Raw genomic sequence first — 16,294 nt, 5'->3', positions numbered from 1 at the left:
GGCCCTGGGGTCCCTCTTGTGCCTCCTCAAAACCCCTCACTGGGCTCTCCTGCTCCCTTTCAGAGGCCTCCTGTCCTCACATGCCACATGTCAACAGCTGCTCAGCCCGGTGAAAGACCCAGGGACAGAAAACAGAACAGGGGCAATTTGTCTTAGTGCTCTTTTGTTTACAGCATTCTGTTCTAGTTTCTAAAAGCTCTGAGTGCCCAAGCCAGGGGAATTCTTGCAGCCCAAAAGGGCCTTTTTAAGCTTCACAGAGAGATTATAGCCTCAACACAAATTACAGAAAAACAGGGAAAACCAAACCCAAGCATGGCTGGTATTGGCTTTTTACTGACCCAGTTTGGATTTCTGCCCAAACTATCCACTAAAGAAAATATAATAAAATCTTTCTGCACAGAATTTGTGTTATGTCAGACTGGACTTTGACCTAAACTAAACAAAATACTCATTACACAGCATTTGTACATCACACATCCCTTAATCTAGAACATTTATGAAACAGATCAAAGTAGTGGAAGGCTACGAGTGCTTAGCACAATTAGTTTTTAACTGCTCCGTTTAATATCCATCTGTTCACTCATAGGTAAATAGACCTATCTCTTTTACTAAAATTCTCAGTGTTTTGATTTAAACATTTTTTTTAGTATTTTCCCCTATATGTTTATATTCTCTCTTTTACTAAAATTCTCAGTATTTTGATTTAAACATTTTTTTTTAGTATTTTCCCCTATATGTTTATATTATGCACTATGTTAATACATCATACCTTATGTATTAGTAGTAGTAATTACAAGTGTTTGAGACAGTTGGAAGGTCTAGAGAGAAATAGTAGCCAATGTTCTAATAACATTATTTTTATGACAAGAAGTTCAAAGAACTACACAACTACAGACCCATTTTAAAATTCTAGAGACATTTTAAATTTAAAATACTGAATTAAATTTTCAGCTCGTGTGAAGTTGTATAACTGCAGAATACAATGGAACTACCATGAATCTTCATCTGAGGATCAAGATGATAATGATATGGGGAAATAACCAGTTTAGATTTCATGTCATTTTTTCACTCTGGTGATGTTTTGAAATTGGGGAAATATTTTTTTAAAAAACTGAAATTCCAAAATCTTGAAATATTTTTGCATACTTTGCTTTTATGTGACAGACTACTGAAAGTGAAAGATTGCTATTTAAATGAAGACGTGTTTGCATATTTCTGAAGAAATTGTGCAATTTTCCCCATTTAGAAATCTACGTGTCAAACTGACAGTTCTTCTGTTTGGAGATGTGACTTCACTGATCTGGCCATTCCCTATTCATTTTCAGGAAAGCAAATTATTCTCTTCAGTTTGGTCTTGGAAAGCTAACCCCAGAGGAAGCACTCTCAGTGCTCACAGGCAGTCTCATCATTGCCTTTGTATAATGTATGCAGTTGCACAGTTTATACTTAATGTAAGAATCTATTTTCTAATTTTAAACAAATGAATCTAAGGATCAGCATATTCCTTCAGCAATATTACTATTTTGAAGTGGAAAAATCAAAAAGTTCGTATATCTATTTGTTTAGAAAATAACTTGTAAGGCCTCAGATTTTTCAATTAGAGGAAAAATTGATCAGTATTACAGGCATACTAACTAACCTTTTAGTTTCAAATGCTTTCATGTTATATTCCGTCTGCTCTCCAGGTAATTTCTATGAACATTCCCCAGAATACCTAAGAGAGTAACAATAAATACTTCTCAAAGACAATGCAACTCTAGCAATATAGTGATAGTATCTTCATGTATCTTACCTAAATAAGCTCCTTCTTGGCTGTAGATACAATTCAGCTATTTCATGAAGACATATGTATTTGAATTTTGACATTGAAAGCTTCAAACCGAACTTCTGAATTCTTACCACACTCTTTTCTACATGGCCTTACATGTCTAGCCAAGTTTGTTGATTTGCACACAAAAAATCGCAATCATAACTCACTCCTCCTCTGCCCTGCCTCACATTACAAAATCAATATCACAGTACCAACCAGTGGATTGAACAGATGTGTGTATTTAGATTAATTAGCATTGAACTTTAGCCTAAATTATGAGGCTTCTCTATATACAAAAAGCATCTTCCTGTACAACTGTATAATTAAAATTAAGTTGGGCTACTCTGGAGGGCCACTGAGAGCACAGGTGTGCTCTATTTCCATGACTGAAAAGGGGCTGAGGTGAAATTCCTTATCTCAATATTTAAAGTTAAATGTATAAAGACAAACCACGTGAATATTCTCTGCTCCTCATGACTGGTACATTGAGTACTGTTACTCATATCCATCCTGATCCACTTCATTTTAAAGATACATTTGTTCTTCATTTTTCATTCAAAGTAGACACTGCATTTCAATGGCAATTGAAGATACCTAAATTAGATTGGAGAGGGTCACGGGGTTTTATGTGTTCTGTATGGTGTAGTTACCTTGCCAGAAACACTGGCTTTTAACTCCAGAAATGTTCTGAGTTCAGGTAATGTATAGTAATCAAGGTAAAAAAAGGTGTTATGACAAAGCAATCTAATATATCTTACTTTTTAACAGTTTAAGCAAACCTGTTGTGTTTCACTATAGTTTCACTGTGTCTACATAAAATAGTAAATTGACAAGTACTGGTCATTAAATCCTACTTTAATCTTTTGTAAGGTTTTAGAGTAGACAGAAAAAATGTAAAAAAAACCTACCTGTAAAAATAAACCAACAAACATAATCACCAACAATTAATCCTGCCCCACCAAATGCGCAGTCTTTGGGCACAAAAGAGGGCCTTATTGGAAATAAGGATGACAAAGCCGTAGGATATTCACTAACCCTAGAACGGCAAGCAGACTCTAAGGCTCTCAGACCGCTCCACTCTGGATAGGTGTGATGCTGTGACGTATGAGAAGAGTTATTTCCAACAGAGAATTATCAGTGGCTTTGTGCAAGTCACCACCCACATTAACGACTGGAGAGCTGAAGGTTGCACATGTGCTAACAGAGCTAATAGTTTGATCGAGGGATCAGAGATCCCAGCCGAGAGCAAAATCTCAGAGAGCTTACCTTGTTTAAAAGCAATACATGGAAACTCCCAAACGATGATCTCTGTGCCACAGAGACAAAACAAACACAAGGTTTAAAAAAAGCTATTCAGGTTGAAACCAAATTTGAGTACAAGAGCTAACGAGTACAAGGTGACTATCAGTACTCTTAGGCTGATTCTTAAAGGAAATAAGTAACTATTAGTTCCACTTTAGAAGAGTCCTACAGTGAGAAAAAAATTTCCAAACTAAATGTTCCTCAAATAATTAAGCATTTTATGAAAGATTACATGATTTGGTATCTGCGATAGTCACAAATTCCCACAGCTCTGTGTTCCATCTTTCCTTTGGTATGCATCCCAACACGCTAACATTGTATGGCAGCATACTCATCACAAGCTCATAGTCATAGCAAATATACTTGCTGCTGTCTTTTGTAAAAGCTTTTAGGGAAAGTATACATAGGATTAAAATGATATTATGAATCAAGGGAAAAATGGTGTTATAACAAAATTTCATTTGCTAGACTTCCAATACGTGCCTTTAAAGTGTTGCCATTAATAAACTTAAGTGTCTACAATCACAATTAGGCTATGCTGAAGAATAGGGAATACTTGAATACTTGAAACTGAAAGGTAATTCATTAAGTACTGCAGACAAAGGCAACATTAGGAATCAAATCAACAGCAGGATTACATTAAATCCTTTCTTGTTACAATTAGTCTAATCAAGTTTTGAATTGCTGACAGAAAGCCTATTTCAGGACAAGTTCCATTAACTCCTTTTTACCAGCCTTAGTTGTAATTCCAGTGCTTTAGCAGTCATCAGATTAATTGGTTTTCTCTTTAACTCTTTATCTATCTTTATCAGGCTCTCTCAGGTACTTCAAGGAAAGGTGAGATACTTAGATATTACATTTTTTTACTTTACTTGATATTATTTAGTGAATAAGCAGGTGTGACTGCTTATGTTTACATACCACTATGAAGCTAATTAAATAATATCTACTGTTAATCTGAGTTACCAATACTATGGACTATGTATAAGAAAACAAATTAAAAGACAGGCTTTTTAAGTCATAATATGGCTGTATCTCCTGCTCCCACCCTCATTCCAGTGGAAAAATCATTCTGGGGAAGGGTACACACACCACCAACTACAACAATTGCAACATGCACAAGAAAAACTAAATAACAATACAGAGAAAAATCATACCACTGACTATGGAGATCAGTGCCAAAGCAAGCAACAAAACACATTATTCTGAAGAAAGAGAGGCAAAGACATGCTCAGAGAGCTAGATGGCAAACAAACCACCAGGAAATAAAATCTAAAAGGAACCTAAGTTATCAAATTGCAACCAGGCATTTTGGCCTAGACTGTATAATTTACATAGAGGTCTGTGTTGAGGATGTGACTTTGCTGCATTTTATCAAGCAGCTGTCACCCACCATCAGTTGCACAGTCTTTTCAAGACTCTGAAATTAGCCCTTACTTCTCATCTTGTCCCCTAAGGTGAGGAAAGCTGGGGTAGTTGGATTTGACAAGTCCTAGTCTGTCTGGAGACAAGACAAGTCCTAGTCTGTCTGGAAAAGAATGTTCTTCAGTCCCATACTTTGCTTTGTGACATGTTTTTGTGCTAGTCATGAAGCAAGACTGGAGAGAGGCTCTCTCCCTTACCCACCCACACTTATCTCTGGAGTGTCTGTTGCAAGTTTTACTCAAGGGCAAGGTAGTACCTCTGAACAGATGCAGCAAACACACGTCATTAAGCAATAAACGCCACCTTGATCACTTTCTTTATTACTGCCAAGAGCTTTAATCTCTTCAGTGGAATGTGTGTATTTACTATAACAGTACACACCCAGAAGTGTCTAACTGGAGTTATGAATCCCAATCAGCATTACATTAAATAAATATAATTTCTCTATCTTACTAAGATGAAACATTTCCTATTGGTCTATTTGTCTTGCTGCATAGTGAGACACAATCTCATTGTTTTGTCATACTGCTTTAGTATTTTATCTCAGGTGATCAGGAATTCCTTGGCTTCAGCCTACTTTGATCACATGGGTCAATTGGCTATGTCTTACTACAAACACACAATTTCTGTTAGAGTAACGAAAATTTTTGTTTTCAATTTTATCAACATATCAAGATTGGAACTACAAAGGTCACTCAGGAAGCAGATTACCCTAGATAACATTTAGATTTATCAGAAGTAATCAAAAGCCTTATAACTGCAGTATTGACTGAGGATATTTCCTAATACTGTGAAATTTTTGAAATTACCACTGAATTTAAATTTGTGTCATTTTACTCAGTGAAGCAAGAAAACTTGTACTGGCATGACTGAGCCCTAATATTTTAACTGTAAATTGAGGGTGAGGAGAGTGGATATTATAGAATAGGCATTCTTTACAAAAAACCTCAACCAAACAAAAAAAGAAAAATGTTAAATGCAGCGCAGATTTGGAGCTAAGAAATTTGCCAGCCATGTGAAGTCCTACAGTATGCCACAGCAGTAGGAATGCTGACAAAGAGCAGTCAGCAAAAGCTGGGTCAGACCCATCATTCCATTTGCACACAAGATGCTCCCTTCACCGCTTCTGCAGTTTGCATGTCATGCCTTAAGATTCCTAGAAAATCTATGAGATCAAGTGCTCAGCAATGGAAAACATGATGCTCGTTTTAACGCAAGTCTTGCTTCCTCTGAAGGCTTGCTGTAATTGCGAAAAACTGTCCCTGCTGATTTCATACAATATCAAAAACATGCAATAATTAATTATTTGGGTGGATTATATTCTGAAATCACTTGAGTATTTCTCAGTTTGATGCGGTTTTTTGAATAAGGGGATCACATTCCTCAGTTCAAATTCCCAGTGATGGTATTCTCCTTTGAGGTTTTTTGTCTCTTTTTTTAAGTTTGTTCTTCAAAACTGTATGCTATAATAATAACTGAACGAATGGGTTGAGTTTTACAAGTCATATTACAAAATGATTTTTAAGCCCTTATAAATTAATATGCTTAGTGATTTAAAAACAAAATTTGACTCAAAATAAGAATTCTTAGCGAAAGAACTTCTGAAAAACGGCTGTTTTCCCGGGATCCCTTGTACAGACCTAGTCAGTCATGAGCTCAGCTTCCAGGCTTTGAAGGCCCTGTGCTAATAACATTGTTAATTGAGCGTGAGTCTGGAGAAGAGTGCAAGAACAAAAGCAATGGGATGAATACAATGGCATTAACCATATCACTAAAAGCATTTTCTTTGTTTTTATCAAACCAGAATTCAAGCTCTCAGCTCTGTATTCACAGTGCTGCTAAAAGGAGAATGACTAGTTTGGCCTTGGCAGTCTTAAGCTAAATAATATTGATCACACATGTGGATAATGTCACTTTTGGATATATTCCTGGGAATTCATGACTTTGAATTGTATCAGTTTATTTTTATGTCTGGAAATACCCATATAAATCAAGATGTTATTCATAGGGATCTCCCTTTTTTTGTCTTTTAACGACTGCCTTTTCAAGAAAAGAGAGAAAGGACTACTAGTAGTAAACAGAAGTAAAAGTAAGGAAGGAATAAAATCACACCGCAAATAAATGACTGTCACCAATACAACAAATATAAAAAAGTTCCTGTGACTTTATGGCCTGCTTCTGTTTCTCTTCATAGAAAAGCAAAAAATAAAATAGTTCAAGTTGAACCAGCTACATACACTATTTTCCTTTTACTTAATTTTCATAGCCATTTCTTCTATGCTTCACTGCTTGTAGAGCCATTTATATATTAAAAAGCAGATGATGACACCACCAAACCAAAACTGTAAATTCCATAACCAAAACTTAGTAATAGGCAGTTTGCATATGCACTGCTGTTTCTGAGAGCATACTGATTACACAAGGGAATGGTAACAGGCATAGCATAAATCAGGTTAAATTAGGATCCAGCATTGCATTAAGGCACAACAAAGAGTGTCTTAATGTGCTGAAAAGCTACAATTTCCAAACTTCCCTTTTCTGATGTCACATCCTCTTCTTCAGAAATCCTGTCTCTGTCTCTCATGTACTTTTCACCTGCTGCTGCACATGAGGAAGTACATCAAGCAACACTGCAGCTCCAAAAACAGCACAAAAAGGGAAAGTTCACTTGGCCTCAAATAACAACCAAATGACAAGAAAAAACATCAAAGTTTTGAAACAAAACCCTATTACACAGTTCTGGTGCTGATTACTGGTGTTGGCTACAGTGTGAGAAGAATAAAGCAAGATCATTTGGTTCTTCAAATACATTAAAATATGTGCTGTAGAATTTCAGAGTATCAGTATCAGGACATTTTAAATGGATGTTTTGCACAAAGCTCCTTTGTCAAGCAGAAAGTGGTACTTAGCAATATCTCAGTGCAATCCATGTTAATATAGGTATCCACTTGGGAAAGAGAAAAGAGTTGGTTCTATCCAAAAGTAAATGCAGATTCATAATTAAGCCCATATGAAATGAGAACAGAAGTTTCCTTTCTTTTCACTTCTAGCAGTGCATCTTTACTGGTAGTAGCAAACATGAAAATGCACAGGTAGGTTTGTGTATTTTTGTGTAATCACAGAGACACACAAGACAACATGAGGCTTGGAAAGTCTGCAAGATCCAGACTGTGCTGTGTGGTCATAGGCTGCCACCCCACAAGGGTTAGCAGTTGGGAGTGCAGCTATTTCCTGTGTGGAAATGATCATGCTCTAACATTTCAATTGTAGATATAATTAGAAAAGTTTTGTTAGCAAATTGAAAGCAGAATTGATGTGATGACTGCTGAGCTGGCTGTCAGAAGATAACATTAGCTGATGATCCCTTGACACAGAGGTCTAGGTCTTGAGAAGGAAACAAAACCTATGTATGTCTGCTTTAAGCCTGCTAACAAGGCAGATACTATTGCTGACAAATGCAGGTCTTACACACCTAAATCTCATACACTTTGAACTTGATTTTCCTCTCTTTTCTGTCATCAAATGAAATCCATAAAACCTTAACTACTACACAGACATTGTAAACAAGATTAGAATATATGTGCTTTTAATAGAGTTGCACAACTACACAAAGATTACAAATAAATGAATGTTAATTAGAACTAAATGATCTAAATGTTCCAAGATCTACGGGTTCAGACTTGTTATGAACTACATACCATCAAATTATAAATCTAGGTTATAAGTGAAAAATCTTCTGGCCACTTCTCACAGATCTAGAGAGAATTAATGCTTCTTTACTAATGGAAGGTAGGTTTTGATCTGCCTCAGTAGTAAATACTTTAGCATTCAGCCAGCTGTGTAAAGTAAAAATTAGTAAACGGTTGGGTCATTTATCTTCAAATCAAAGACACTTGAAAGAAAACAAACCAGAAACTCCATTATACATTGCAGAATAATTCAAAGACATGACAAAAATACTTACAAAGGTGGAATTGGGTCTCTGGGTATATCCAGTTCAAATATATTTATTGCAATTAAAAAATGTCATTAAGAGAAAACAAAGCCTCTGAACAGACAAATATTTTGACTGTGAAGCTGGATTTGTAAGGAAAATTTTTGTAATACAGTTAAAACTGTGTAATTTTCTTGGTCAAAGGATTTCTGTATAGTTCTCTGCATACTTCAGCCATATTGCTGTTATAGGTCAGTTCACTTATCTGGCACGAGTAAACTCTACCAGAAAAAAAACAGGTTAAAAACATATGCAATAAATATATATTTGGCCTATTTTTTCATGTAATAATTACCCCTGTCTCTGAAAGCAAGTGCTTATAAAACATTTCACCTACTCTTCTGAAGAAGAAATAAAGTTAAGACTACAAAAATAACATAATGTTAATAATATCTCCATTGCAATTAACAGTCTCTGTTACTTGCTCCTTTGCTACTGACAAGAGATCAAACTGGGAGGGTTGGTGGAACAACCTGAAAGGAGATGGAGAACCTAGCTGGGTGAAGGCAATTAAAACCCACAACGAACAGGGGATTTAGTTGCTGGGCAACAACTACGGAAATGTGGAAAACACGCCGTATTTGTCAAGTGATCAAGGGAAAAGATGGAGCTGTTATGGACACCAGCTAGGGTGACAGTTTAGCTGAAGAGTATTTCTAGCTGCAATTTTCCTTCTTAAAAACAGAGTTTTCCTTCAGAGCTAAATCAGACCAAGTTATGAATGTAAGTTACAGGAGACAGTGAAGGGGGAGGTAGTAAAAGAGACCAATAAAAGCTTGTCCCCTGCCTGCCTTTCTCAAAAGGGAGTCTGCACTGCTGACTGATGGCAAAATATCCAAAGGGGCAGAACAAAACTTGCCTGTTTCTTTCCTGGCAGTAAGAAAATATGTTTCCCTGCATACTTCTCTTAGTTTCTTTTGTCTTTGAATTTCTTCTGTGTCATCAAGGCTTAGTCCAAAAAAGTGTCTGACCCCATTCTTCCTTTCAAGTAGCACATAAAGCCTTTGTGAGTCTAGTGTTTTTTGTTTCTCAGATTCATGGATCAAGTGAATCACCAAGCAATGCATTAGTCAATTCATGGGCAAAGCAGGCCGTATTTATATTCTGAAAGTGTTTGAGTTCCAGTTCTTAGTGCTCCTACCTTTCTTTCCCAGAGAATGCAAGTAGCACAATCTTTATCGTAAGAAGGCTTAGGAATTAGCACAATCAATGAAAGAAAATTCTCAGTGCATGCTGAATTCAAAAGCCTTGCTAAGAATCAAAACTGTTAGTTATGTATTTTGCACACCACTACACATGACTTCCCAATTAATTCATCCAGTCTTTTCAAACAATTAACAAAGACTAAACACTGAACTTTGAACAACTTTGGGGTTTGGACAAGAATTTATAAAGTATTCAGAAATATTGAAGCCAAAAGAACAGAAGAATTGGATACAATCTTTCAGATTCTAGGGACATAGCTTTGGACTCCAGACAAGATAGCAAAGTCTGGATTCAAGCAGAATTGCGCAGTAAGAGTTTAAATACTATATTAAAAGAATTTGGAAGCTGAAATTCAGCCAATTCTGGCCTCTAGTGCTGGAATTCCCCCTCTCCGACTGAATGTCTGTCTCTGCCTGGCAGTACTCCATGTTTGAAAAGGTAACACCTCGAGTTCAAATTCCTCCTGAGATTTTAAAATTCCAAGGTGATCCAATCTCAGCTCAAGCCTCTGCTGTTTGTCAAGAGGTGCCTATGTCAAGCCTGCTTCTCAGAATAAGAGAGGAGAGGGAGGAAAAGAATGCTGTGAAACATCTGAAAAACGCAGTTCAAGATTTTGTTTGCCTAGCCAGACTTCAGGTTTAATTGAAATACTTTGAAGATCTTAAAGCTCCAACAAAGTTATTAACAAAATAAAGTAATATTTATGATTGAACTTGGGTAATCTAGATGATAATACAGGCTTCTTTTTTCTAAAGCATTTCAGGAAAATTTATCAGGGCTGATCATGAAAAAAAACCACAAGAAAATAGAAACACTAACAAGGACAGCACCAGTGGGTCCAAAGATTCTTCTTGGGGCTGTTAATTAATCAGTACACTGTTATCTGCCTTCAGTGGTTTTCAATATTGCACAATATTGTATTTGATAAAGGAAAAGATCAGCACAGATGCTACAGATTATTCACAAACAAGGGCAAAGCTAGCTATATCCAGCTAAATCTTTGCAAATCTTTCTGTATCTTTCAAAAACTAATGTGCTGCCTGCACAGGGAGTTGTGATTGAGACCCAATGCACACCCTGACCCTTATCAGCACAGACACCTTCTATGCAGAAGCTACACAAGTTGTACAGTCAGTTTTTTCCCCTGCATCTAGGACTTGCACTAGGAAATGGGAACTACCTCCAACAAGATTAGCTTCTGGACATGCAGGTATGTGATTGAGCAGGAGGCACACTGCACTGTATATACCTGAGTGAATGTAAATATGCTTCTGCGTTATTATCAGACTCAACCTTGTTTTATTTACTTCTCCTTTCTTGTGCTTATTGCACTGATTAACAGGGGAAGACTGTCTCTGCTTTGCATACTTTTTGAACATTAGCATTATTGGTTTCCTGAAAAGTTAGAAAAAGAGACATAAAAGTCTAGCAGTCCTATTTGTGTCTTGTAAATCATGTTCTGCTAAAAAGAAAAGAAGAAAAAGAATGAATGAGAGGAGGAGCCTGCAATAAAAGCAGAGAATAGAAGACTGATGAGAAGATCAGGAAATGAATTTAAAGCCAATTCTCCAACTGATTTAAAAAATATTATTTTCCTAGGGACCTAAAAGAACTCTTCAAGTTTTCTGCAGCCCATGAAAGATTATGGGGAAAAGTGTGAACCTGGAGGACAGGACTTTGTGTTTTGTAGGAAAGAATGAGTAGATAACTTTAATAAGAATTTTCATTTTTCTTGTCTTATGCTACATTATCCTATTTAAAATGTGTATAGTTCTGGGTTTTTTTCCTAAATGCAAGTTAGCTTTGAGTTTATAAAGCTCCTTTAAGTGCTAAAGTATGCAGCGTTTGGAAAAGCAATAGTACTTCAGAGTTTGCTCTAACCTGGGTACCTGCCACCAGGAGACTTCTTACTACTGCTTCGCCAAAGCACCAAGGAGCCTAAGTTTGTAACTAGAATCTTACAGGAGGATGGCTTTGACTTTCTAGATGTCTTAGATTGCAAAGGAGTATTTACTCTTCATTTGAAAGGAACTTTTCCTTTTATTCTAACAACTGTTGTACCAATCAGATGCCAAGCACACTGTTTGAAACCAAATCTGAAGGAAGCAAACCCGGAGGTGGTGGGCAGAGATACACAGCCCAAGATGTTCCTGTGGGTATCAGCAGGAGTCAGTGTGGTTTAGATAATGGAGACAGATACCCGGAAACAAAAACTGGGCTGATGTTATTTTAAAGTTAAATATCATGGGGAAAGAACAAGATAACTGGACTAAAATAAAATCAGTTTTTCAAACTTAAAATCCTAGACTACCTAGCTGTTAATAAAATAGGCTGAAAGTACACATTCTGATAATTATTGATCAGTGTTATTGATTTGCAGTTTTCCTTTGTTCTAAGGAATACACTCAGTGTAAGAACATATTTCCTCTACGTACTTTACATTCTTTTCAAATACACTCACATAGCTCCACTAATCCATCAGCTACATGTTCAAAGGCAGCAGTGTGGAATGCCAGCATTCAAGCTTTACAAGAGACCCTAACACACCAAAATACAAAATATAATGACACAGTTGTTTTTCAATCCTTGAGACTTTCAGGGCTCAACATTCAGCCCTCTGCTACAAATCACACAGCTTTTTTAGCTAAATACTGGTTATTGGATGTTTCTCCTCAGCCCTTCTTACTAACTCCTAAATCAATTCACAGAGTCACTTAAAGTGCACTCGGTGCACTCTGTGCCCCTGGTGCAGTCAAAGAATGCATTTGGGTGCTGGCTGCTAGAGGAGGATTGCTCCACACACAGGAATGTAATGCCTTAGCTAGAATCAGCTCATGCTGTAGTCATTTTGCCCTTAAACTGGCTGAGTTAAAATTGTTCTTGCATTCAAAGACAGAGAATATCTGTAAAAAACACTGTAGAGATACTTGTAAAATTGTTCTTGCTTCTTGTTCTTAAAATTCTTCAAAGACAGAGAATATCTGTAAAAAACACTGTAGAGATACTTGAGAAAACTCCTTCAGACCTTGTTCAATCAGATCTAAGATGTTTCTTTCCCTTTGTACTGGACAGACAGGAAACTGATTAGCAGCAGTAATATCCCTTTGCAAGTACTTTTTGTCAGGGCTAAAATTTTAGGTTACTTACACTGACTTATGATTTGAGTTGACAAGTAGCCCAAAGTGGCAGAAAATATCTAGTAAGTGATATGATCTCTGCCAGTATTTTGTCAACACTAACTGGCATCAAATCCCTCTTTATCTCACAATAAAATGCTTCACATTTTACAGTGAAGTAAAATTCACTCTTTCTTATCATGATGATGAACTCAGCTAAAATCGTGCTGCATTAGCCTTTTATGCATCTTAATATTTGCTTTGTTCCTTGAAAATAAAATTTCAAGTCTGACACTGGGGGCACAAGTATACTAATTTCAGTAGATACTTTGTCTTGTTTACATTGTTGTATAGTTTTTTTAAATGTCACTTTACAGTGACCTTTAATTATTCAGTAAACTGTGAGCAATTTTGTCAGGTTAAATAGATAATTCTTGTAGTGTTTGCATAGTGTTCTATTGGTGTAGAAGGCTGATTATGTCCCATTATCAAACACAGAATTATTCTCCAATAGCTAATCTGATCAATTTTTCAATTATCTTTAATCTACTGACTCCCACCTCAGCAAAAAAGGCAGTATCAACAAAGTAATGTAGTGTCAATGAACAGAGATGCAGGATATTAAAGAAACTCATTTTGCTGGTTAGTACAGAATGGGGTTTTTGTTGTATCAAATTTCTCCAAAAGAGAAAGCTATTTTACACTAAGATTAAACTTTACAATAGCAATGACAAATGGAGTGCTGTTTATCTTTTCCTCTCTCACAGTTCCTAAGAATGGGTTTAATGGCAGCCTAGGGACCACATTTGTTCAAACTGAAGCTTTGTTTACTTTACCCATGGAATTGCCTAACCTTTCAAGGTGTGTGCATACCATTTGTGTCATTTTTAAAGAACACTGAATTTGACTAGCACTAGCTTCACAGAGAAGTTATATATATCATATCTAATAGGTTCATGTTTTTTAATAATCTATAAAAAAGGGAGTAAGTTTTTCTAACAGTTATAAATAACTGTCCAGTAAAATTGATTTATTTGAGTCCTGAAATTTAAAGACTCATGAGCTGAGACTGGATTCAATATGAAAAGAAAGGAGGTTACTTTTAATGTACTTGCCTCTTTTAAAATGAGTTTTATTCATTATTATTTAATATTTATGTTTCTTTTTGGTTTTTTTTTTTTCCAGTTTTGTCTCTTCCTCACAAACTCAGGCATGAGAAGAAAACCTAAATAAGTAAGGTCTGGTAGTTGCACTTGTGTCTAACAACACTTGGGAAAAATAAATCTCGTGAGAGAGATAAATAGGAACTGCAAGATTAATTTGTGTCATTAAGATATAACAGGCTAAGCTAAATACCCCAAGATGATACTTCACAGTTGGGACAGAACACCTGGAATAAAGGAAAGACAGACTGCATCATGGTGTCAAACAACAGATTCAATCTTGTAACACTTTGGTTTGGCTAAACTAAAGTATCTGGGCATGGAAGGAACCAATACAAGTTAGTGTCTCTATCTCCATAGTTTCTGTTGTGCTCCAGTGACATTTATTACTACATTTGTAATTGCTTGTCCTCTAGCAGGAGAAGTCACTAGTAAACAAACCCAGCTGTTCCCAGCACTTGAGCAGCACCCTGGCACTCCTCACAGCACAGCTGTGCTATTGCTATAGTCACTCGCTTTCAGAAATTCTCCATGCACCAAATCAAGCAAAGCATGGTTTAAATTTTCATTTACATGGTCTTATTTACCCTAAGGCGTCACTGAAGACCACAGAAATAAAATGCACCAAATATTTTGGTCAAATTCTTTTTCATGAAATAGACAACATATTGAAAAGGGTAATAAACGCATCACACGTCCTTCTGTGAGTGAGAAACAGGAATTTGGAGCTATCACCAAAGCAATGTTGACAAGAAGTTTCAGAGTGAAAAAGGGTCAAAGCCTCCCTCCCTGGGCTGCCTGTCCTGCCTCCCAAGCAGGCATCATTTCCACACAGAGCCCATCCAGACCCAAAGGCTCCCAGGATGTTTGGTCCTGTGCTTGTGTCTCTTTCTAACATATCCATAGGATAAGGAGATGTGTGTATGGCCAAGGTGGTAAAAACACAAATTTTGAAAGCAGAATATCAGAAAAAACATACAAATATTCACTTTAGGATTTCTACTATCAGCAAGAAATTCATATTGTACCTGTGATTCCCCTGTAAGAAATATCTTTTGCTGATTCAATATTTCTATCAATTTTGTTTATTCATTACATTTTTTCAACAAGTGAAAGGAAGATTCATTAATGTCAGAACTGGATTTAAATTTTTACCTAGTTCTACCCCAGTGAAACTTTACTGTTTTCTGTTAAGCTACATGTGATTTGATAAAATCACAAGGTAGCTGTAGAATCACAGAATAATTTATAATAGTTTAGATAATAAGAAAATCAGGAATTTACAAGGGATTCACAATACTGGGACTTTCATTAGTGTGGAGATTTCAGGCATAAACACGGCTACTTTTAGGTATAAAAGTTGATTCAGACTCCATTACACTGGTTCATTTACTTTGCTCATCAAAGGGAGGTTATATTAATTGACTTCCTGTGCATCAGAAAGAGAACTTAGTAACTAATTTTGCAACATTATACAATTCATCTTAATTACAAATACTGTTTCTCAGTGGTATTTGTGAGTTTGTGTATGCATTTATAAAACAGTATTTGATAAAGCAGATCTGCAAGAGAAATGCTCAGATATTTATGGAAGCAGGTACCAAATTACAGGTTGTTACCTAAACTTCTGGGGTTTCTAATGAAATATAATTAATTGTATAATTACATTATTTACCCAATCATATGGGTCACTAAGACAAATTAAACAAAGATTTAAATTTAAGATAAATATCAGGAACAATTTAATTTTGGAAAAAGTTCTCACTGATTTCAAATTCTGCTCACACAAGTAAATTTTACACTATCAGATATGATGATATTGCTGACTTTGATGTTAGCATGGAGTGATGAACGTTTTATAGTACTACAAAATTTCAAAACGTTAATAACTATTACAAAATTTTACTTACAGTCTTGCAAAACCACCCGCGTAAAGAAACCAATCTGTCACTGATGTCACCTGAGGCATTCCACTTCAATAATTATATATGACTGTACAGAAAACATGATGTGGCAATTGCTTTGCTAAGCAAAGAATTATTTGTAGCTCCCTCTAAGCAAACCAGTTTAGAGACTTGGTCATACAATATAAAGAATTACGTTCACCTTTTTAAAATGAATGGAGTTTCACAGATTTAGGTTTGATTTCCTCCTCACTTTTCCCATAATCAATGGTTCCCTAGCATAGATATAAAGGAAAGAAAATCTCTAGAACCTGCTTGCATTCTAGTAAACCCTCCAAATGGGTAATAACCATGATTCCACCCAGTTCACCAGA

General features: G+C 36.1%; 1 protein-coding gene across 1 annotated transcript in view; it reads right to left on the bottom strand.

The window, feature by feature from the left end:
- SLC44A3 (solute carrier family 44 member 3) overlaps positions 1–16,294 on the bottom strand; it is a 91,107-nt gene that overhangs the window by 72,842 nt on the left and 1,971 nt on the right. The window lies entirely within an intron of this gene.

The sequence above is a fragment of the Passer montanus genome, unplaced genomic scaffold, assembly GCF_014805655.1.
Source record: "Passer montanus isolate IOZ18808 unplaced genomic scaffold, ASM1480565v1 scaffold60, whole genome shotgun sequence".
Taxonomy (NCBI): domain Eukaryota; kingdom Metazoa; phylum Chordata; class Aves; order Passeriformes; family Passeridae; genus Passer; species Passer montanus.
The sequence above is the reverse complement of the archived record's forward strand: the minus strand, read 5'-3'. Positions and strand labels throughout refer to the sequence as shown.